At 41.4% G+C, this 23,393-nt stretch overlaps 1 long non-coding RNA gene and 1 other non-coding gene across 2 annotated transcripts; both read left to right on the top strand.

Moving 5' to 3' along the window:
* The first annotated feature begins 16,498 nt into the window (after window positions 1-16,498).
* Window positions 16,499-21,328, top strand: LOC129034715 (uncharacterized). The gene is made up of 3 exons (XR_008501985.2): window positions 16,499-16,642; window positions 16,939-17,078; window positions 17,608-21,328. It is a non-coding gene; the product is annotated as an uncharacterized LOC129034715 (long non-coding RNA).
* LOC129035973 (small nucleolar RNA SNORA26) lies at window positions 17,363-17,484 on the top strand. The gene has a single exon (XR_008502448.1). It is a non-coding gene; the product is annotated as a small nucleolar RNA SNORA26 (small nucleolar RNA).
* Window positions 21,329-23,393: the final 2,065 nt, after the last annotated feature.

The following is a 23,393-nucleotide window of genomic DNA, read 5'->3' as shown; positions in this document are numbered from 1 at the left end:
AATAAAAATACAAAAAACTAGCAGAGGTTGCAGTGAGCCAAGATCGTGCCACTGCACTCCAGCCCAGTTCAACACTCTGTCTCAAAAAACAAAACAAAACAAAACAAACAAAAAAACAGAAAAACAAACAAAATCCATGATCATCTCAAGAGATACAGAAAAGGCTTTTGACAAAATTCAACATCCTTCATGTTAAAAAATCATTGCTGGGTGGGGTGGCTCACGTGGGCAATCCCAGCATTTTGGGAGGCCGAGGCGGGCAGATCACGAGGTCAGGAGTTCAAGACAAGCCTGACCAACATAGTGAAACCCCATCTCTACTAAAAATATAAAAATTAGCTGGGCATGGTGGCATGTGCCTGTAATCCCAGCTACTTGGGAGGTTGAGGCAGGAGAATCGCTTGAACCTGGGAGCGGAGGTTGCAGTGAAATGAGATCACGCCACTGCACTCCAGCCTATGTGACAGAGCGAGACTCTGTCTCAAAAAAAAAAAAAAAAGAAAAAAAAACCTCAACAAACTAGGCATTGAAGGAACATACTTCAAAATAATAGCAGTCCTCTATGAAAAACCCACGATCAACATCATACTGGCAAAATATGGAAACATTCCCCTTGACAACTGGCACAAGACAAGGATGCCCTCTCTCACTACTCCTATTCAACACGGTACTGGAAGTCCTAGCCAGAGCAATCACGCAAGAGAAAGAAATAAAAGGCAGCCAAATAGGAAGAGAGAAAGTGAAACTTTCTCTGTTTGCAGACAATATGATTCTATACTTAGAAAACCCGATAGTCTCTGCCCAAAAGCTCCTTGATCTGATACACAACTTTACCAAAATCTCAGGATACAAAATCAATGTACAGAAATTATTAGCATTCACATACACAAACTGGGAGCCAAATAATGAATGCAGTCCCATTCACAATCACCACATAAAAAATAAAATATCTAGGAATGGCTGGGCATGGTGGCTCACGCCTGTAATCTCAGCATTTGGAGGCCGCGGTAGGCAGATCACCTGAAATCAGGAGTTCGAGACCAGCCTGGGCAACTTGGTGAAACCCCATCTCTACTAAAAACACAAAAATTAGCCAGGCATGGTAGTGCACACCTGTAATCCCAGCTCCTTGGGAGGCTGAGGCAGGAGAATTGCTTGAACCTGGGAGGCGGAGGTTGCAGTGAGCTGAGATAGTGCCACTGCACTCAGCCTGGGTGACAGAGTGAGATTCTGTCTCAAAAAACAAACAAAACAAACCAAACAAACAAAAACACCTAGGAATACATCTAACCAAGGAGGTGAAAGACCTCTACAACAAGAATTACGAAACACTGCTCAAAGAAATCCTAGATGTCATAAACAAATGGAAAAACATTTCATGCTCATGGATAGGAAGAATCAATATTGTCAAAATGGTTATACTGCTCAGAGCTATTTGTAGACTCGATGCTATTCCTATCAAACTACCAATGACATTGTTCACAGAATTAGAAAAAAAAAATTTTAAATTTCTTATGGAACCAAAAAAGAGCTCAAATAGCCAAGGCCGTACTAAGCAAAAACAAACAAAACAAAACAAAACAAAAAGTGGTATTCATCACATTACCTGACTTCAAACTATACTACAAGGATAGAGAGCCCAGGAATAATGCCACACACCTACAATAATTTGACCTTTGACAAAATGAACAAAAGCAAGCAATGAAGAAAGGACTTTCTATTCAATAAGTGGTGCTGAGGTAACTGGCTAGCCATATGGAAAAGACTGAAACTGGACCCCTTCCTTACACCATATACAAAAATTAACTCAGGATGAATTAAAGACTTTAATCTAGAACCCATAACTATAAAAACCCTGGAAGATAACCTAGGAAATACCATTCTGAACCTAGGACCTGGCAAAGATTTCATGATGAAGACATCAAAAGCAATTGCAACAAAAACAAAAATTGATAAATGAAACCTAATGAAACTAAAGAGCTTCTGCACAGCAAAAGAACCTATCAAGAAAGGGTAAACAATCTATACAACGGGAGAAAATATTTGCAAACTATCCATCCAACATAGATGTTACATCCAGAATCTATAAAGAACTTAAATTTACAAGCAAAAACAACCCCATTAAAAAGTGGCCAAATGTCATTAACAGACGCTTTTCAAAAGACATGCTGCCAACAATCATATAAAAAAATGGCTCAACTTCATTAATCATTAGAGAAATGCAAACCAAAACCACAATAAGATACCATCTCACACCAGTTATACTGGCTATTAATAAAGTCAAAAAAAAAAAAAAGATGCTGGTGAGGTTGTAAAGAAAAAGGAATGCTTATGCACTGCTGGCGGGAATGTAGACTTGTTCATTCACTGCTGAAAGCAGTTTGGCAATTTCTCAAAGACCTTAAAACAGAACTACCAATTGACCCAGCAATTCCATTACTGGGTATATACCCAAAGGAATTATAAATCATTCTACCGTAAAGACACATGCATGTGCATGTTCAACTCGGCAGCATAGCAAAGACATGGAATCAACCTAAATGCCCATCAATGGTACACTGAATAAAAAAAATGTGATACACACACACACACACACACACACACACACACACACGGAATACTATGCATCCATAAAAAGGAATAAGATCATGTCCTCTGTAGCAACATGGATGGAGCTAGAGGCCATTATCCTAAGCAAACTAATGCTGGAACAGAAAACCAAATATCACATGTTCTCACGTGTAAGTGGGAGCTGAACATTGAGTACACATGGATGCAAGGAAGGGAACAAGAGACACTGGGGCCTACTTGATGGTGGAGGGTGGGAGGGGGGTGAGGATTGAAAAACCACCTATAGGGTACTATGTTTATTACCTAGGTGGCAAAATAATGTGTACACCAAACCCCTGTGACATGCAATTTACCTATATAACAAACCTGCACATGTACCCCCAAACCTAAAATAAAAAATTTTTAAAAAGAAAACAGGAAAAAATATTTATTTTGCTGAGCCCTAACAAAAAATAAATAAAAGTCAGAAGGGTCATAAGTGTCTAATCACTCAACAAAACTAGCTCTCTATCTTCAGATCACAAAAAGATGATAAACTCAACACTGATTTTACTTTTCCAAAGAGCATAAGTTCAGCTCCACTACAAGGAATCTTTTTTCACTGTTGTGTATCTTCAATTATTTAAAAAGGTTAGCTTCCCATTCCAGTAGACATAGCTGAAAAAAAAAATTAGTCTTTCTATAACTTCTTCGATCCTATGGGACCCTCTGATATATAAAAGGATAATTTCCCTCTTCTACAGAATAATATATCCACAAGTATAAATATATTCTTGCAAACAGATCATGGTCATCAACACCTTAAATGTTTAGTGTCATGGAAGAATTTGGCATCAAAATTTGTGTATGTTAATTTATTAAGAAAAATATTTTTAAATAAAATGGAAATTCAGCATCCTAAATACAGTATTCTAAATGTAATTTATATTTTGTTCTGTGGCTTTAGGTTATCACCATTATTGAAATAAATTTTTGTATTGTGCTTTCATTAAAAAATAATAAAATAAAAATTGAGCAAACTGATTCAAGACCAGAGTCTAGGACCCTATGTAAAACAACACAGTTTTCTTAGAGCATTGATCTGGTCTTTAATAGATAATTGTTAAGAGGTTATAAAATGTTTATAGAAATCTCATCTTGTGTGGCCAAAGCTGTTAGATTGGATGAATTTGTTTATAAGGCTTTATTAAAATTAGCTTTATTAATATACTAATATGAAAGTAAAATTTGATTTTCTCCTTCCAATAAGAATTTCACATAGTATTAATAAGACATTATAACATATTTATTTACCTTTTGAGTAAACTGCAAAAAAAAGTGGAGGAAGACTTTGCCTCTCATGCTGTCTTTTTTTTTCTTTTCTTGACTGGAAATGATCTCTTCTCTATCAGAGTAAAAGTTTTTGCGTTTTGAAATATGTTAATTATCATTTTGGGTAAATGAATGATTTTTTTTACAGTGACCTGTGATTCTATTTTGATCATATGGTTTAAACTTTTCTTATTTTAATATCGGAAACCTTTAATATTTGACATACTTCCCAAAGTTAAATTTTGAATTCTAAAATGAAGTCTTTTTGACCTGAACTAACTTGCACATAACAAACAGGAAATCCTCAAGAGACATGTTACGCTTATTTGGTATGTTAAACTCATAGGAGGCAATGTTAAATAAGAAATGGTGTTTAACTTTTTCGAGTTATATTTGCATAAATGTGTTATTAATATGTGTTCCAAAATTATATGAGGTTCCTAAAATTCTGATATGTCTTGGTATATGTTATATCTTATGTATGTATGTATGTATGTATGTTTTTGAGACGGAATCTTGCCCTGTCACCCAGGCTGGAGTGCAATGGCACGATCTCAGCTCACTGCAACCTCCACCTCCTGGGTTCAAGCAATTCTCCTGCCTCAGCTTCCTGAGTACCTGGGATTACAGATGGGCGCCACTATGCCTGGCTAATTTTTTGTATCTTTAGTAGAGATTGGGTTTCACCATGTTGGCCAGGCTGATCTGGAACCCTTGACCTCAGGTGATCAGCCTGCCTCGGCTTCCCAATGTGCTGGGATTACAGGTGTGAGCCACTGTGCTTGGCCTATCAGTCATATTTATAATTATTATGTTAAATTGTTGTATGCCACAGAAACAATAGAATTGCATTTTCAATTGCATCTTTAACCATGGCTACTCTAAGTCTTTTTTCATTCACAATCATTGCTTTACTTTTATTCTACTAAAAAAGTGGTTTATAATAGATTATAGTCTATATTTGCTTCTTCAGGTGAATTCACTTCTTTTTTTGTTTCTTCAAGTAAATTCAGTGAAAAGAGTCCTGGCAAGTACCCTTGAGAACAGGCTTCTGATAACTTTAGAGATCATAACATTAGACCAAGTCAAAATTTCCAGAACTCTAATAAAAAGCTTATGTGTTCATGAAATTGCTAACAAAACATCAAGCAGAATAAGAATTATTACATGGTACTGACTTGATAGAGGACTAAAAGTAGGTGTTCATGAAAATTTTTAACAAAACATCAAGCAAAATAAGAATTATTACACAGGACTGAATTGATAGGGGACTAAAATTACTTTTATGACATTTTTTGTTTGAAACATTCTTGGTTCTTTTTATATTTCATTTTCTAGAGTCAAGAAAACATTTTTCTTTTCAGTTATTTACAGCTCACAGTAATTGACTAAAGTATACTTTTGTAAGCAAAATTGAAACAGTTACCTTTCTGTCTACCTGATTTTTCCAAAATTTGGAAACTATTGGTGACTATTCCTATTTTATGGAAATATAATTATTTGAATAGGTTCAATAAAAATATGTTTTCTTTTGTAACAGGACATGTTAGATGAACTGGTAATTTTACTAAGGCTTGACAGGAATGGCATGTTTTACATATGACCAGACTGCTTTGAGGAATTGAAACTGATTTTATATAGCTGCTAAAAAGCTGTTGGAAAGACTGGCCAGGTACCTTGTCTACACTGTTTCTGACCTTGTGGTAAATGAATAATATCACCTTCTGAAGATCCAGGAACCTCAAGATATTTTTGAGACCTTGAGAAGAGAGGAATTCACCCAATTCATACAGGTACTACACGCACAGTCTGATGGTAAATCCCTGGCTTGGTATCCTAACTTAAAGAAGCTTTTAAAAGTTTAATCTTAAGTGGCTGGGCATGGTGGCTCACACTTGTAATCCCAGCACTTTGAGAGGCCCAGGCGGGCAGATGACCTGAGGTCAGGAGTTTGAGACCAGCCTGACCAATGTGGAGAAACCCTGTCTCTACTAAAAATACAAAATTAGCCAGGCGTGGTGGTGCACGCCTGTAATCCCACCTACTTGGGAGGCTGAGGCAGGAGAATCGCTTGAACCCAGAAGGCAGAGGTTGAGCAGAGCTGAGACTGCGCCTTCACACTCCAGCCTGGGCAACAAGAGTGAAACTCCATCTCAAAAAAAAAAAAAAAAAAACTTAAATTCCTTATTAAAACGTTCCAGCAGGCCAGACGCGGTGGCTCATGCCTGTAATCCCAGCACTTTGGGAGGCTGAGGCGTGCGGATCACAAGGTCAGGAGATTGAGACCATCCTGGCTAACACGGTGAAACCCTGTCTCTACTAAAAATACAAAAAAATTAGCCGGGCGTGGCGGCGGGCTCCTGCAGTCCCAGCTACTTGGGGGGCTGAGGCAGGAGGATGGCGTGAACCCAGGAGGCAGAGCTTGCAGTGAGCCGAGATCGCCCCACTGCACTCCAGCCTGGGCGACAAAGCAAGACTCTGTCTCAAAAAAAAAAAAAAAAAAAAGTTCCAGGAAAGCCAACTTAAAATATGGCCATTCACTATTCTTGTTGAGTTTTATGCAAATAATCAGGCCGAGTATAATACTAAAACTTATTTTGCAAGTAAATTGGTCCTATTAAAATTTACCTTTAGGAAAAATGGGGAGCTAAAAAGGGAAAAAATATGTTTCAGAAGAAAACTATAGCACACCTTTTCTTGTATACCAGTCCTGAACACTGTTTTTAACATTTTATTATTTCTCTACAATTTGAACTAAATCCTAAATTATTTCCTGGCTATAAGAATTTTCTAAAGAAGGACCAGGTTTTAATTTTCTTCATAATATTTGTAGTTGACTCCTTTATAGAATAGGATTTTCTTTTTTTCATTTTGGCATTCAAATTCTCTTTTTTATTATAACCTTTATGTGTATTATATTTCTACTATGTATCCCTTGTTTTACTTCTGAGAAAACTAAACTCCTGGTAATCTGAATACTAGAGATGATTCAACAAGTGACAGCAGCTATATAAATCAACGACTTGACTGAGGTCTCATTTTTGCCACCCTGTGATGCCATCCCAATTAGCCTTTGGGGACTCTTAAAATTCCTCACGAGATGTATCCTGTTTCTCCCACCCCCCAATGTGGAACAGGACCATCTGAGAATGAGTCTTCCTAATGACATGGGACTAAACTCCTGAACATAACTGAAGCCAAAACTGTTTGAGGTCACCTACGATGCTTGCTTTGAAAGGTCTTGATGAAAAGGGGGGAAATGAGAAAAAAAAAATAGGTCAGAACAGTCTGAGCCAAGTGAGGTATGCAAAAATCTATTTGGCCCAGAGGGACATGAGTATGGAACTTCATCACGTCCTACCCCCGCTCCCCACATCCATTCCCAGGGACAATTGTTTAAAGGCATTTTGTTCCTGTCTAGCCCCTTCCCCCATTATCTTTTTGTTTGTTTGTTTGTTTGTTTGAGACAGAGTCTCACTCTGTCACCCAGACTGGAGTGCCCTGGCGTGATCTCGGCTCACTGCAATCTCCGCCTCCCAGGTTCAAGCGATTCTCCCACCTCAGCCTCCTAAGTAACTGGGATTACAGGTGAGCGCCAACACTCCCGGCTAATTTTTTTGTATTTTTAATAAAGATGGGGTTTCACCATGTTGGCCAGGCTGGTCTCGATTTCCTGACCTCATGATCCGCCCACCTCAGCCTCCCAAAGTGCTGGAATTACAGGCTTGAGCCACCACACCTGGCCTAATTTTTGTATTTTTAGTAGAAAAGGGGTTTTACCATGTTGGCCAGGCTGGTCTCGAACTCCTAACCTTAGGCGATCTGCCCATCTCAGCCTCCCAAAATTCTGAGATTACAGGTATGAGCCACCACTCCCAGCCCCCATTATCTTCATGTTCCTGGAATCTGTGACACAAAGAACAATGTATAGTCAATTAGTAGCTTGTGTTACCTTAATGTAAATTATTGGTTTACATTACAATTTAGGAACTGCTCTTCTTTTTTCCTTTAAAAATTCACTTTCAGAACAAGGATCACTGAACTACCAAAAAATAAAAATAATAATAAACCCACTGTGGCCATAATCCCAGCACTTTGGGAGGCTGAGGCAGGATTGCTTGAGGCCAGAAGTTTGAGACCAGACTGGCCAGCATAAGAAGACCCCAGCTCCACAAAAAATTTTTGAAAAGTAGCTGGGCATGGTGGCACTTGCCTGTAATCCTGGCCATTCAGGAGGCTAAGGTAAGAGGATCACTTGAGCCCAGGAGTTCAAGGTTACAGTGAGCCATGATTATGCCACTGCACTCCAGCCTGGAAAAGACCCTGTCTTTAAAAAAGCTAAAAATTAAAAATAAACCCACTTGTAACGGCTGCTAATCAGAGTGTATATTCAGGACAACTTGAATCTTTGCTCCTGGGTGGCCATCCTCAAACTTTGAGCTCAAATAAACTCTATACTTAAAAATATTTTTTGAATCTTGTTATTTAAAGTTGACCACACACACACACACACACACACACACACACACACACACACACGTATGTCTATGACTAAATGCTGAATCTTTGGCCAAGGAACTAACCCAAATTACCACATCTTTGTTATGGGAACACGCCATCTGTTTTTAACCATTGATTTTACTATTACAGCAGAGTGTAGCCTATCTGCTTCATAATCAGTTAAAAGTCCAATTTTTTCCCCAAGTGTCACTGCATGACAGATAACTCTCTTGCCAAATGATAATTGGGACTTGAAAAACATTTTGTTTTAATTGAGTTCAAGCAAGTAAATCATCTTGGCTAGGCATCAAAAAACCTGGACACCCAAAAGCTAGAGAGATTAAAAACATTATTTTTCTTTTTCTTTTTTTAACACACCTATTTTCCAAGTAAAAAACTACTCTCTTTAGATTATTGGTATTGAGGAGGTTGGTTATAGTACCCTCTTTATAAAGACCCATGGAAGAAATTTCTTTCAGGAATATTTGTGTTTCTCTTGAGTGTCAATTTTTTTTTTCTATTTTCTGCTGTTTTACATTGACTGCCAGGCAGCTCAGAGCAAAATTTTTGGCCTTCCTCCAGCAAGTATTCCCCATGGTTTCATTGTGTGTACTAGCCCTGGACTTTAATCATATTTTCCCTGCACTCCAACTTTCTCACTATTCTTTGAAAATCTTATTGTAATGTATTTGTGTAAATTACACTCAAATCCTTTTTGGACTAAACTGGGCTATAAATAATGAATAAATGACCAGGTGCAATGGCTCACACCTGTAATCTCAGCACTTTGGGAGGCTGAGGCAGACGGATCACTTGAGGTCAGGAGTTCGAGACAAGCCTTACCAATATGGTGAAACCCCGTCTCTACTAAAAATACAAAAATTAGCTAGGTGTGGGGGTTTCTCCCTGTAATCCTAGCTACTTGGGAGGCTGAGGCAGGAGATCACGTAAACCCAGGAGGCAGAGTCTGCAGTGAGCCGAGATGGCGCCACTGCCCTCCAGTCTCTGCGACAGAGCAAGACTCTTTCTCAAAACAAAAACAAAAACAAGAAACAATGAATAAAAAATAAATCACAAATAATCATCAATAAATACAAAAACAGTAGAAATTAAAAAGCACAAATAAATTGCAAATACAAGTTGTTTTCAAGTTCCTGGTTAACTCCATTTCACTCTTAACATGTACTACTTCCCTCTCCCTTTATACAGGGATATCCGAAGCTCTCTTCTGATATTTATCAACAATAAATATGCTGGGTTTTTACCACGCAAATGAAATTAAAGAAGAGAGGGTAGAACTAAGGGGGTTTTAGTTTTGTTATTAGGGCTTTCCAACATTGGGGGAAAAAAGTGACTTAAATGCAGGTCTGAGGAAGACATTGGGATTAATGTGTTTGTGTGCAAGACTAAAAAAGAGGAAGAGCATGTGATGTATATCTATCCCAAAAAGGGTGGAGAAAGGTGGCATTAAACTGTTCCTAGATGACTTCTCAGCAGCTTTATTGTCCAGAGAGCTTCGTGGCTGCTCAGAGTGTACAAATGGCAATTTTTATTTTGAGTTTGTGGACGTCAGGAAACCTTTCTGCCCATTGACCCATCATCTCTGAATCTCTAAAACCAATCTTATGTTATATAGTGGAGGTTCCTGGGGCTCAGAGGCAAGCTTCCCTACCCCCAACTCCCCATATTTGGCTGAGACCTTCTGTCCAGTTCTGGAAACTGGATCTTTCTCCTAGTGACCTATCAGGTCACTTATTGTCCTACCTGCTTTCAACAAGCTCACCCCACAGCAGAGGTCAGGTTGTTGAATCTCAGTTTGGTGGCTTGGGCCTCTCTTTCTGCTACTGTTCTTAGATAGCACGGACCCAGGAATTCGACAACTGGCAACCCATTCCCACCTCTGCCTGTTTTTCAGCACTCAGTGGGTACCTCTTCTTGGGCAAGTTATTCAATATCTCTGGGTCTCAGTTTCCTATCTGTAAAATGAAGATCGTCTAGTACATATATCTCAGTGTTAGTATGAGGAATCAAAAGAGACAACGAAAAAAAAAAAAAAGCTTAGAACAGTGCCTGGCACAAATAGTAGGTGTACAGTAAACTGGACCTTTGCTGATGATTAAGGAAGAAGCCCTTGTGTAAGCATGGAGTTTCCTCCTTAGCTGTGCTGTGCTAAGGATGGTATTAAAGGATAGCCAACAATTCCCCTTTCTAGAGCATCTGAGCAGCCAAGGTAGATTTACCCTAAAACTGTTGAAGTAAAGTTTAGGTGTCAATTTCTTTATTTGCATGGGCCTCACCTAGGGCCCAAGAGGAGCTCTAACAATGTGTCCATGGGGTTGCATATTTTTGTAAAATTCATAAAAGTATAATGTTTTTGCATTGTTTCTTTTAAGAAGGACCACCCAAATTGTATAAGCTTCACACCTCACAAAGTCTGGCTCCATCCCGGTATCCAAGTCACATGACACCTCTGGAGCCGCCAATACATGAGGTGGGTGCTGCCAGTAGTAGATTGATCAATAGATTTAGAATTAGAAATATGATCATACATGTACAAAAGGATGATTTAAAACACTGAATTTCGGGCTGGGCGCAGTGGCTCACGCCTGTAATCCCAGCACTTTGGGAGGCTGAGGCAGGTGGATCACGAAGTCAAGACATTGAGACCATCTTGGCCAACTTGGCGAAACCCATCTCTACTAAAAATACAAAAATTAGCCAGGCGTGGTGGCGGGCACCTGTAATCCCAGCTACTCAGGAGGCTGAGGCAGGAGAATTGCTGGAACCTGGTAGGCAGAGGTTGCCATGAGCCAAGATCGTGCCACTGAACTCCAGCTCTAGCGACAGAGCAAGACCACGTCTCAAAATAAATGAATAAATAAATAAATAAAATAAAACACTGAGTTTGTTACTTATTTAGATAAGCCAACCTATTTTAAAATAAAGAATATAAATTTCCTTCTATCTTTAGAATTGAATTAGAACTTGTACAATACCCTTAATAATAATAATTTGATCTAACCCCCCAAAATGCTTCCCTCACCTTGCTGCTTAATCAAATTTCACAACACCCTGTTATTTTTGCAGATTAGTTACTGTGCAGAATATAAACCATGTCTTGGCTCCAGGCTATGTTGTCCCCTCTATTCATTCTGGTGGCTTTTTGGGCCTTACCCTACCACCAGAGCTCTATACCCTATAACTGACTTCCACAGCTGAGCACACTAAGATCTGCAGAAATTGCATCCCATAGCTCAGCAAAACACATTTTGCCATGAATTTAAAATAACCTCTCAGGTAACTGTCATTTTTTTTTCAGTAAAGAAAAAATTGCCAAAATTTAGAAAAGAAATACAATAGCCAAAAATGAAAACATTCGTTCTTAATAGAATATTTGATAGAACAAATCCTTGATGCTAAGGGCCAAACAAGATGTCATCTGAGTCACCCAACATATCCATATACTTCTGCAGATGCTTCTAGTGATTCCAGGTGACCTTCTCTGTACACCTAAGGCCCCTTTTCAGACTCCAGCCCTAGCTAGGAGTCAGGCAGGGGATGGAGAAGAGGTGATTGTCGTGGTGCTAGGACCATGTCTGCTGTGGGGGTGGGAGGGTAGACACAGGAGACAGCAGTGGAGGCATCACAAGAGATCATTCTGCTTTCAGGTTGGTTGTTGCGTATGCCATGGCTACTGCCCGCTCTTGTGTTGTAGACGAGGGAGTGTCTCTAACTGTGGAAGGTGGGGGCTCTCCTTTTTTGTAAAACACTATACTTTATTCTGATATCGTGTTCTTGAAGTTACTTACAAAAGGCTAATATAGTCTTTATTTTGTTTTCTGTAATGAAAATTATTATATCAGTAATACATGCTCTTTGTAAAGAATTCGAATGATACCTCAAAAATATTTTTAGAAAGTAAGACACATGAAATCCCATCACCTTGAGAGAACTACCACTGACATTGTAGTAACCATATTTTCACACACACACACACACACACAAACTATGCTTGTACGTGTATATACATAGAATACTATACATATATACATACTATACTATAAATATATACATAGTATATATATGTGTGTATTTATATTATATAGCTACATACATACAGTTATTTAAGATTATAAGATACAAGTGGTTTTATCATAGATATTTTCTCTTTCCCTCTCACTCCTCTCCCCCATATCCTTCATCCCCTACCCTCTAGATTACCATATTAACAGCAGGTTATGAGTGTAGATGGGTCTAGGGATAAGTAGGAGTTAAGGAAAAAAGAACAGGTGACAGGCAGCCCAGACAAAGAGAACAGCACATGCAAAGGCAAGGAAGCTAGAGCTTATTAGAGCTGTGGCTCTTGAAACTTTAACATGCATACAGATCACCTGGGGATCTTGTTGAAATATAGATTCTGAATCAGCAGATCTGGGATGAGGCCTGAGATTATGCATTCCTACAAGTTTCCAGGGAATGCCCATGCTGATGAACCACGCTTTGAGAAGCAAGGATGTAAACTATTGTGCAGTTCAATGTAGTATCTACCAGCCACATGTGACTTTTATTTTTATCTATTTATTTATCTTAGATGTCTTGCTCTGACACCCAGGCTGGAGTGCCGTGGTGCCATCATAGGTCACTGCAGCCTTGAATCCTGAGCTCAAGTGATCCTCTTGCCTCAGCTGCCTGAGTAGCTGGGACTATAGGCCTGTTCTGCCATGCTTGGCTAATTAGCAAGACCCCTGTAGAGATGCCCTATATTGCGGCAGCTGGAGTGCAGTGGCTATTCACAGGCACTGTCAGAGCACACTGCAACCTCCAACTTCTGGCCTCAAGGGATCCTCCCACCTCAGACTTCTGCCCACATAGCTGGGATTATAGGCATACCACCACCAGGCCCAGCATGACTATTTAAATTTAAATTAGTTAAAAGTAAATAAAGTTTAAGATCCAGGTCTTGTGCTAGCCACATTTCAAGTACTCAATAGCCACATGTGGCTACCATACTGGACAGCAGAGATATAGAACATTTCCATCACTGCAGAAAGTTGTATGGGACAGTGCTGGACAGCATTCAGGGAACTGCCATTAGTTCAGCATGGCTGGATCATAATAGGTATGTGGGAAGTGGGAGGAGGAGGTAGATAGGTGGGGGTTGGTTTTGTTCCTGGTGGCAGTAAAGAGCCATTTAACAATTTCCAATGGAGATGACAGCAGTGTGGAAGAATTCATAGGGAAGGGAACACTGGAGACAGGGAAGCTGAATGAAGGTGGAGGCTACTGCAGTGGATGATGCTGAAAGTAAATGATGGAGCTAGAACTAAAGTACAAGCAAGGGCTGGAAAGAAGAGGCAGACTCACGGATGGTCAATAGGAAGAACTGCCCGCATGGAAGAAGATGAGGAAGTAGGAGGCTGAGAAATGGAGGAGGAAGCTGAGAAAGGAAAGCATTTGCGCTAAGTCCTGGACAGCTGGGCTAAGGAATTGTTATTCTTCAAGACAGAGGACACAAAAAGGAAGTGGAGGGGTGGAAGAAGAGAATAAACTCTGGGCCAAAAGAGTGATTTTGTGGTGTCTCTGGGAAATCTAGCTGAGAATATCTGGAGGGCTAGTGAGTATTCTTCTAGGTCCCTTTATTCAACTTCTGACAGATTAAATTTGGAGAGACTGAACTCCCTCAAATTGGACAGACTGGCCAGGCGTGGTGCTCACACCTGTAATGCCAATGCTTTGGGAGGCTGAGGTGGGAGGATCACTTAAGCCTAGGAGTTGGAGCCTGCCCCATGAGCTATGATCATGCCACTGCACTCTAGCCTGAGTGATAGAGTAAGACCCTGTCAAAGGGAAAAGAAAGGGAGAGGGAGAGAGACGAGAGAGAGAGAGAGAGCAAGAAAGAGAGAGAGAGAAAAAAGAAAAGGAAGGAAGGGAGGGAGGGAGGGAAAGAAAAGAAAGAAAGAAAGATTGATTAGACATACTAATTTCTCTCAAAAAATTAGGCCTAATAATAAACCCAACTGAAACAATTCTCTTTAAACTGTATTATAAGCATTTTTAGTACCAAATATATATTATCTTGAACCTAACTCAAAAGCAATTATAAATCAGTTTATTTTGTTCTATCATCTCTGTATTTAATAGATATTTCTCCTCTAAGACCAGTGAACAGTTTTACTATTTCAAATGAACTGAGTTTGTAACGTTCATTGAATTGAGGCATTTGGCCAGAAATGTGAAGCCTTCAGATTAAGGTGAATTTCTCTTAAATCAAACACAAATATAATTCTTTCATAATTCCTTCCCATTTTTATCCCTTGATTGGGGGAGGGGGGAAGACATTCTGCACAACTACCCCCAGCCCCTGCTAGGTTGCTGCTGAATTCCTGCATTAGTCTCTTTACTAAGGAGATTTACTTCTCTTTTCCTATATTTTCCCATGTAGCCTGACCACATTCATTGCCATAGTTAAAGGAAAGGTAATATCTCTCAGCTATCCAAAGGGACTATAAAAAGAACAGATTCCAACTAGAGATATGTTTGGAAGACTCTTGAGAAAGGTGAAGGGACAATAAACTGGTATTCACTCTCCGATTTCAACAAGATCCTATGAATATCTGCAAGATGATGACTAGGTGCTAGGGTTTATTGGGAAATTTTATTCAACTTCTTCTTCCCACCAAAACCACCTTAATCACACCCGAAACCACACCCTACATCAGATCCTATCATTCCTCTGTTAAAACACACACACACACACACACACACACAAAACAAACAAAACACTTGAACAGCTTTCCATCATTCTTAGCACAAAGTATAAACTCTTTCACAAATACAAAAATTAACCAGGCATGGTGGTGCGTGCCTGTAATCCCAGCTACCCGGGAGGCCGAGACGAGAATAGTTTGAACTTGGGAGGTAGAGGCTGCAGTGAGCCAAGATCGTGCCACCACACTCCAGTCTGGGCAACAGAGCGAGACTCCATCTCAAAAACAAAACAAAAGAAAAAAAACTCTTCCAGGGTTTCCTGCATGGTCTGGCCCCAAGCCATTCTCATCTCAGGGCACTCTGCTCTTTAAGTTCCATTTCTGGGAGTCCTTAAACAGGTAAAGCTCTTTCCTGTTTTACCTTGGGGCTCTGGACGAGCTGTTCTTTCTGCTTATAAAGCCGCACCCCACCAGAGCTGCCTGTCTTGATCAGTTAACCAAATGTAGGCTATTTTTTGGTTTCCCTTACTGCTCCACCCCCAACACCTGGGGAAAGGCTAGGTAGTATGTTGTTGGAGGGGCTCTGCCTTCAGGCTGCTTGAATTCAAATCCTGGATCTACCACTGGCTAGCTGCTCTGTGACTTTGGGCAAGTTACATAACATAATTATTTCCCCATCTATAATTTGGAGATGATTAAATATATTTTGAGGATTAGATTTGTTAGCAGACGGTAAGTACGTGAAACAGTAATATAAGTTCTCCTTTTAGCATATTCTCCAATTTTATTCCACTTGTTTGTTTGCCAAGTTTGAGCCTGTTACCTTGAGATTGCTATGGTTGCCTTCTCAACCTCCCCAACTCCTACCCTCCAACTGATTATGGTCTACTGATTGGAATCTGTAAATGAATAAAGAGGGAGCATAAGGAAAGGAGGTAGTCCTTCTAGCTTTAGGAGAGGCCATGTGAGTGAGCTTGTTGAACAAGACATGGTCGTGGCTTCTCTTTAAGCACACAGATGATGAACACACAACGGATTAGTGTGGCTTTAGCAAAGGGAATCTCAGGGCCTTAGGCCAGCCCTAGAGTAACCTCGATGGCCTCTCCACAAGAGAACCCGAGGAAAGGTCTAGGGCCCCAGAGCACCAAAATCACCAACGCCGAGGATTGGTAGGGAGCCTGAAAAATCGAATTCCAAGAAGGATGCGCCGCGCGCAGACATGGCTTATCCCCGTGCTACTGCAAGAGCCACACCTAGGCCCGCCCCGGACACCGACAGCCAATGGCCGGGCCCGTCCCCCCCCATCCGGGATTGGCTGTGCGTGCCGTGGCCCTCCACCCCGCCCCGCTCAGGGTCTTCCCGGGATTGGCTGAGCTCCCCGACCTCTCCAGGGATCGGCTGCGCGCCCCGCCCTCGCCCAGAGTCTTCCCGGGATTGGCTGCGGGCCCCGCGACTCTCCTGCTTCCCTCCCCGCCCCGCCCCGCCCCGCCCCGCCTCTCTAGTTTGTGCGCCCGGCGCAGGTCGCAGGCCTCTTTGTCAGCTGGAGTTGCAAGGTGAGTGCGTCTCCAGTCTTCGACTTTCGGTCTCCGGCGGGGAGGGCGCCCGGCCGGCCCGCGGGCCGGATCAGGGGCGAGGCTCGCCCGGTGTCCCCACGAGCTTTGCCTGCCTCGAGCTCCTCTGCTCCCGGCGGCCAGAACGGAGGGGTAGAGCAGCCCTCGGCGGCCCGGGGGGCGGGCGGCCGTGCCCGTCCCGGGGCTGCGCGAGGCACAGGCGCCGCGCCCAGCGGAACAGCCAGAGGTTCCCGGCGCAGGTCTGGGCACCGTAACAATTTTGCGCTTTGCTTCCCCAGGGCTGACGCGCCACTACTTTGTAGCGGGTTTCGGGCGGGCCACGTGTGCGACGACAGGAACCCAACCCCAGCCGACCTTGAGCTCCAGGAGTTCGTCTCTTACGTCTGCGGAAGTGCAGCTGCCTCAGTTCTTAGCGCAGGTATGTTCCTAGCCTTGAGCGGGGGGGGGAATGACTCAGCCTGGAGCACGTGGCCAGTGGGACCGGAGGGTTCCCCGGCGTCTGTTTGTCGCCAAGGTCCGAATCCGGCTCCCCTTAACTGGAAGGAAACATCCATGTAGGGGGCTCACCAAACAAAACAGCTGTTTCTAGTGGTGGTTTCAGACTTAGAGAAGCAGAGATCCACGAGGTATTGAGAGCAACGCGGGAAATAGTAGTGAACCCTGTAAAAATCAAAGAAAAAAAATCCCAAAGCACCCTTTCCTGTGCCCTTTTAAGGTTGACCCAGTGCTTTAAGAGGCTAACACAGAAGGGTAAAGTAAATCTCCATAAAACCCAGAGAAGAGACTGGAAAGCTCCTCTTTGGATCCTGTCTGGAGTCACAACTGAACCAGAAAAAATTTCGTTACAACTTGAGCGCCTTTATGATTTTCTTTACAGTTTATAGAACAAGCAATACATTTCAGTTTTCTTTGGTTAAAACGTCATTTTAAAACTTTTCTTTCTATAGGTTGACAACTACAGGTACAAGCCATTGAAGCTGGAATGTCCTGTTGCTGGTATTTCAATTGACTTAAGCCAACTATCCCTTCAGTTACAATAGGAAAGTGCCTCTAATAAGGCCAAATATGCGTACTAACTTGTAGCAACCACGTGTCCGTGCAGTGCCACAGGAGCTAGAGCAGTGACAATGCTGGTGGCAACAGGGCAGTGTAGCAGGTGCTTCATGTTCACCTTTTCAACCTTTTCATTTAATTGTCACAACTTGGAGGTGGATTCTGTTAGGGACAGGCTGCCCCAGGACCACCCCACCCCCGCCAATTCAATGCAGCTGACCCTTACCCTGAATACTCTGCAGCTGCATTCCTGAACCGTTATCTAGGCGCCATAGCAAGGTCACCAGACTTGCTACACTGAAGCCCTCCGGGTGGCAGGGGGGAGGTCATGAGAAACGTGGATAAACCTAAGTTACACCCCCTTGTAAATTACTATTTTCACAAGATAATATATTGTAAGCCGGTCATGAGATTATATGTGGTAAAGCTAGTTGACTAACAACCCCAGGGTCTCTCTCCCCCATATAAACCCCTCATTTTGTAAGCTCAGGGCTGCCACCTCTGACTGGTGGAGAAGCCCGGCAGGTTAATAAACTTACTTGGCCTGACCTTGGGTCTCTCATCTTTTCTCTCAGCTAACCTTACAGATTCTATTCTCCCATTTCACAGGTAAAGAAATAGATTAGGGATAACTTAGGTTTCATCACCTGTGAGTATCTCTGAATGAGAGGCTTCACATGTATAACTTTTCGGCAATGTGACTTCTGGAAAGTCACTTGTCTCTTGAGATTTGGTATCCTGGTGTAACAGTTAAGAATTATTTTAAACTAGGAAGGGACCACAGTCGAACTGTTAAGAATATAAACTCTTTGTATTATTTCATTGCATTGAGCCTAAGAAGATTCACAAAATTTGGCACAAAAGGAGTATCTGTCAGCATATTCTGGTTTTTTTGTGTGTCTATGTAGCAAGTATTAATATTTATCTTGGAGTCATTCTTAATTCATAGCATTGTTCTTACCTTTTTATCTAAACTTTTATGTTCCATATTGTAAAGTCTAGTCGCATAAATTTAGGTAATTGCTCATAAGTGCATAATGTTGAATTGTAATCCCGATGTTAGAGGAGGGGCCTGGTGGGAGGTGATTGGATGAAAAGGGTGGATTTCCCTCTTGCTGTTCCTTGTGATAGTGAGTTCTCATGAAATCTGGTTGTTTAGATGTGTAGTGTGGCTGGGGCAGTGGCTCATGCCTGTAATCCCAGCACTTGGGAAGGCCAAGGTTGGGGGATCACTTGAGATCAGGAGTTAAGACTATCTTGGGCAACACAGTAAGACCTCGTCTCTACAAAAAATGAGGCAGAAGGATTGCTTGAGCCCAAGAGGTTGAGACTGCAGTGAGCCATGATCTTGTAACTGTGCTCCAGCCTAAAAAGAAAAATTAATAAAAATAAAGGTTATGCAATTGTGCACGTTATCTCAAGGCAGAGGCAGAAGAATGGCAGAGTTTAGTTTAAAAGTGTGGCACCTCCCCTTCCTCCTACTCTGGCCATGTGCTTCCTGTTAGACATACCCCACGACTGTAAGTTTCCTGAAGCCTCAGCAGCCATGCTCCCTGTGCAGCCTGCTGAACCATGAGACAAACCTTTTCTTTATAAATTACCCAGTCTCAGTTCTTTATAGCAATGTGAGAACAGACTAGTACAAAAAATAAATTCAACTAATGTGTTAGCTGGCTATAATTGCTAAGGGGGTAAGGAAAGGGAGATGACTTAACATGGCCGGCAAGGGAGGCCTCACTCAACATGGAAGAGCTGAGGGAGATGCCATGTCCTTATATATAGTTGAGGGAAGAGCATTCTAGGCGGAGGGAAAACTTGTGCAAAGGCCCTGAGGATAGTTGTGTTTAAAGGTTTGGAGAAGCAGTGAAGCTGTAGAGAAATGACCTTAAGGAGGGGAGGACTTAATGTCTGTATGTAGTAGTGGAGAGTTGGTTATTTTCAAACTATTGTAAAATGGCAACGTGCTCTGGCCTTCAGGGCTCTGAATGTTTTAATTTAACTGGAATGCTTTCTATGGCCTTATACTTTACTGCTCTTAACCTAACTTTTCTCTGACCACCATCCCTTCTGTGTGCTCTGACCACCATCCCTTCTATGTGCTCTTGATTTTCTTCAGCACCCTGTAATGGCCCTGTAGCATCAGAACTACGTTGGCGCATCGCGTGTGAACTTACCTAACTGCCTCTGCTTCTTTCCATTCTGTAAAGTCCACCTTAGTTCCCACCATATTACAGAGGGTCTAGTCAGGTGCTTGACCTTTTCTAGGTAAGTGGCTTACAGTCCCCTTCTAAGGGCAGCATAATGTTGAGCCTAGGTTCAAATCTCTATGTGTGATCTTAAACTACTTAGTGTTAGGTTCTATTAACAAGTAATTAAAATGAGTTATATGTGGTACATCAGACTACTTGGTAAGTAGTCAGCAAATGATATATTAGTTGGTAGTACTATTTAATCATTTTTATAACACCGTATAGTCATAATGTTAGAACAAAATGACAATACTGATACTTAGTATTGTGCATGTTTCAGCAGCACATCTACTAAAATTGGAACTGATACTTAGTATTTACATAATACTGGAATAGCTCTAATGTTCTTTTAATGGCGCATTTAACTATGGGCCAAGTACTATTCTAGGTATCATGAGAATCAGTGAGCAAGTACACAAAAATCAGTGGATATGGTTGGTTTTGATCACATAACTCATTGGCCACATTTCAGATATTCAATAGCTGCATGTGGCTAGGGGCAGCACAGACATAGAACATCAACATACAGAAAACAACCCCAGAGCCTTAAAAGGCCCTAGCAAGTTCTGTCAGAACAATGGTCCAGTGAAGGTGGGCCAAGAGAATGGCAAGGTTTTCTAGGTACTGTCAAGATGAAAGGTGTAAAAACTGTGTTAAAAGTCTGAAGGCTCTAGCAAATAGTTGTCAAGAATAACCACTGGTTTCACAAAGCACTCCACGGAGTCCTGGTGGTGGTCCTTTGCCCCTTGAGTTACTTGGGCAGAGGCTCTGTAACACGTCCATGGCTCAACAGCCACATGTGGCTAGGGGCAGCACAGATAGAAAACATTTCCATTACTGCAGGGTTTTATTAGCAGTACTCTTGTAGACATTGCATGAATCAACAAACTTTTCAGAAGAGAAAACCTGTGAGAACCTGGAAAGACAGTGTAGTCTGAATGACCGCCTCCAGAGATAATCAGGCCTAATCTCTGGAACCTGTAAATGTTACCTTGTTTGCAGATATTATAATTAGATTAAGGATCTCAGGATGGGGAGATTACCTTGGATAATCCTAGTGGGCCCTAAATGCGATCACAAGTCCCCTCATGAGAGGGAGCCTGAGGGAGATCCACACAGCAGATTGGAAGATGCTGGCCTTGAAGATCGGAGTGAGGCAGCCCCCAGGAGCTGGGAGATGCCAAGGAACACATTCCCCATCAGAGCCTCCTGAGGAGCATCATTTGATTTGGCTCAGTGAAACTGATTTCTGACTTCTGGCCTTCAGAACTGAGAATAAATTGCTGTTTTAAGCCACCAAGTTGTAATTTGTTACAGCAGCCTCTAAGATCACAAATACAGCTGGGGCAAGAACCCCACCACCTCAGCCTGCCTCCATTGTTTTTATTAGTGCCATGTGGGTGGTTGGGAGTAGATCCTATATATATTCATTAGTCATTTTTTATTTTATTTTTTTGAGAGAGTCTTGTTCTGTCGCCCAGGCTGGAGTGCAGTGGCGCGATCTCGGCTCACTGCAAGCTCCGCCTCCTGGGTTCACGCCATTCTCCTGCCTCAGCCTCCCGAGTAGCTGGGACCACAGGCGCCCGCCACCACGCCCGGCTAATTTTTTGTATTTTTAGTAGAGACGGGGTTTCACCGTGTTAGCCAGGGTGGTTTCGATCTCCTGACCTTGTGATCCACCTGCCTCGGCCTCCTAAAGTGCTGGGATTACAGGTGTGAGCCACCGCGCCCAGCCCATTAGTCATTTTTTAAAGGTATGACCATGAATTTAAAATGTATTTAGACTTTAATCTTGAGATACATGAGCATGTGGCTAAAATACGTGTGGTCAGCAGATACCTCCTAATAAAACATTGTGAAAAGTAAAGAATCAATTTATGGTTTATTGGGAAGTAACTTATGCACACTTGTATTTATATAGCACAAGACACCACATTTTAAAAATTCAATAACTGAAGCAAATTAAGACAATAGGAAAAGCATTCTAATTATAATTTTTGCCCTGTGGGCTGTACAGCTTCAGCCAGCAGTGTCCTGGAGGTAATACAAACTGCTAAAGTGAGATAATGTTTTCATAAACCTCAGTTTCAGTTTGTGTTTTAAGAAATGTAAACTTGAATCTGGGCAAAAGAAGGTTCTCAAAATTTGGCACAAAGGGAGCATCTGTCAGCCTATTAGGTGTTTTTGGTGTATGTAACATGAGATGTAAAAGAGGACTTAAAAGGACAATAGTACTAGTGTCCTTTAAAAAAAAAAAAAAAATATATATATATATATATATCAGCTAGGCACAGCCTGTAATCCCAGCTCTTTGGGAGGCTGAGGCATGGGGACTGCTTGAGGCCAGGAGTTCGAGACCAGCCTGAGCAACAAAGCAAGACCCCATCTCTACGAAAAGCCAAAAACTTAGCTGGGCACAGTCATCTAATCTATTTGGGAGGCTGAGGAGGGAGGACTGCTTGAGCCCACAAGTTCAAGGCTGCAGTGAGACATGACTCACTGTACTCCAGCCTGGGCAACAGAGCAAGACCCTGACTCCAGAAAAGTAGTATGACTAATGAAACCAGTCTTCCCAGGGTCAGCTACCACAAGGCTCTGACTTAAGCCCTTGCCACTAGGTTGCAATAATACTAATTCTGATTTACGGGATACTACACTAAAACAGCACTATACTAGAGAATGAGAAGGAAATTGGGGTAAAGAACCTAAGTTTTTTAATGAGTTCATATTGAACTCAAATTTATTATGTGATGGAATAACACATGGTTCACCTAGCTCCCTAAACTAACATGTTAATTGACAAAAATACTATCTGAAATCCTTTACATTTTCTAGGTGTATCAAAATTTCTTCTGTGTGAAACCATTTTTCACCTATTCTGTGTAAGAATACCTTATCTATATCAACTGACATGAATTACTAATGCTTTTTTATTAAAGTGAGCAAAACCACCATTTGACTGGACCATGATGTACTTGAGGCTATTCGTGGGCTCACAAATATTCAAGTAATTCAAGCTTTCCTTTAATGAATGCTGTAGAGCTGAAGCATTAGCATATGAAGGTCAAAACTCAGTCACTTGAAAAGATTGTATATATTGTTTACTTGTTAATACCCTTTGAAACTTCTCAAACTATAGAATCTCATTCTCATGATGAAAGTTAGGATCAAACTGAACCCTATTTGCCCTTTATTCTAAATCCTAGAGATGAACAGTTTATATATAAAAATCCATTTAAAAGTGAAATTTAGATTTTTAGATTATATAAAGAACAAAGTATTGTGAGATTCTGAACATAATCAGGTCCTCACTTTTTGGTGGGTGGGAAGAGTGAAAGAGAACAGTATATATATATATATTTTTTGTTTGTTTGTTTGTTTGTTTTTGAGATGGAGTCTTGCTCTGTTCTCCCAGGCTGGAGTGCAATGGC

This window comes from Pongo pygmaeus, chromosome 3 (genome assembly GCF_028885625.2).
Source record: "Pongo pygmaeus isolate AG05252 chromosome 3, NHGRI_mPonPyg2-v2.0_pri, whole genome shotgun sequence".
Lineage (NCBI taxonomy): Eukaryota > Metazoa > Chordata > Mammalia > Primates > Hominidae > Pongo > Pongo pygmaeus.
This window is presented reverse-complemented; position numbering and strand designations above follow the sequence as displayed.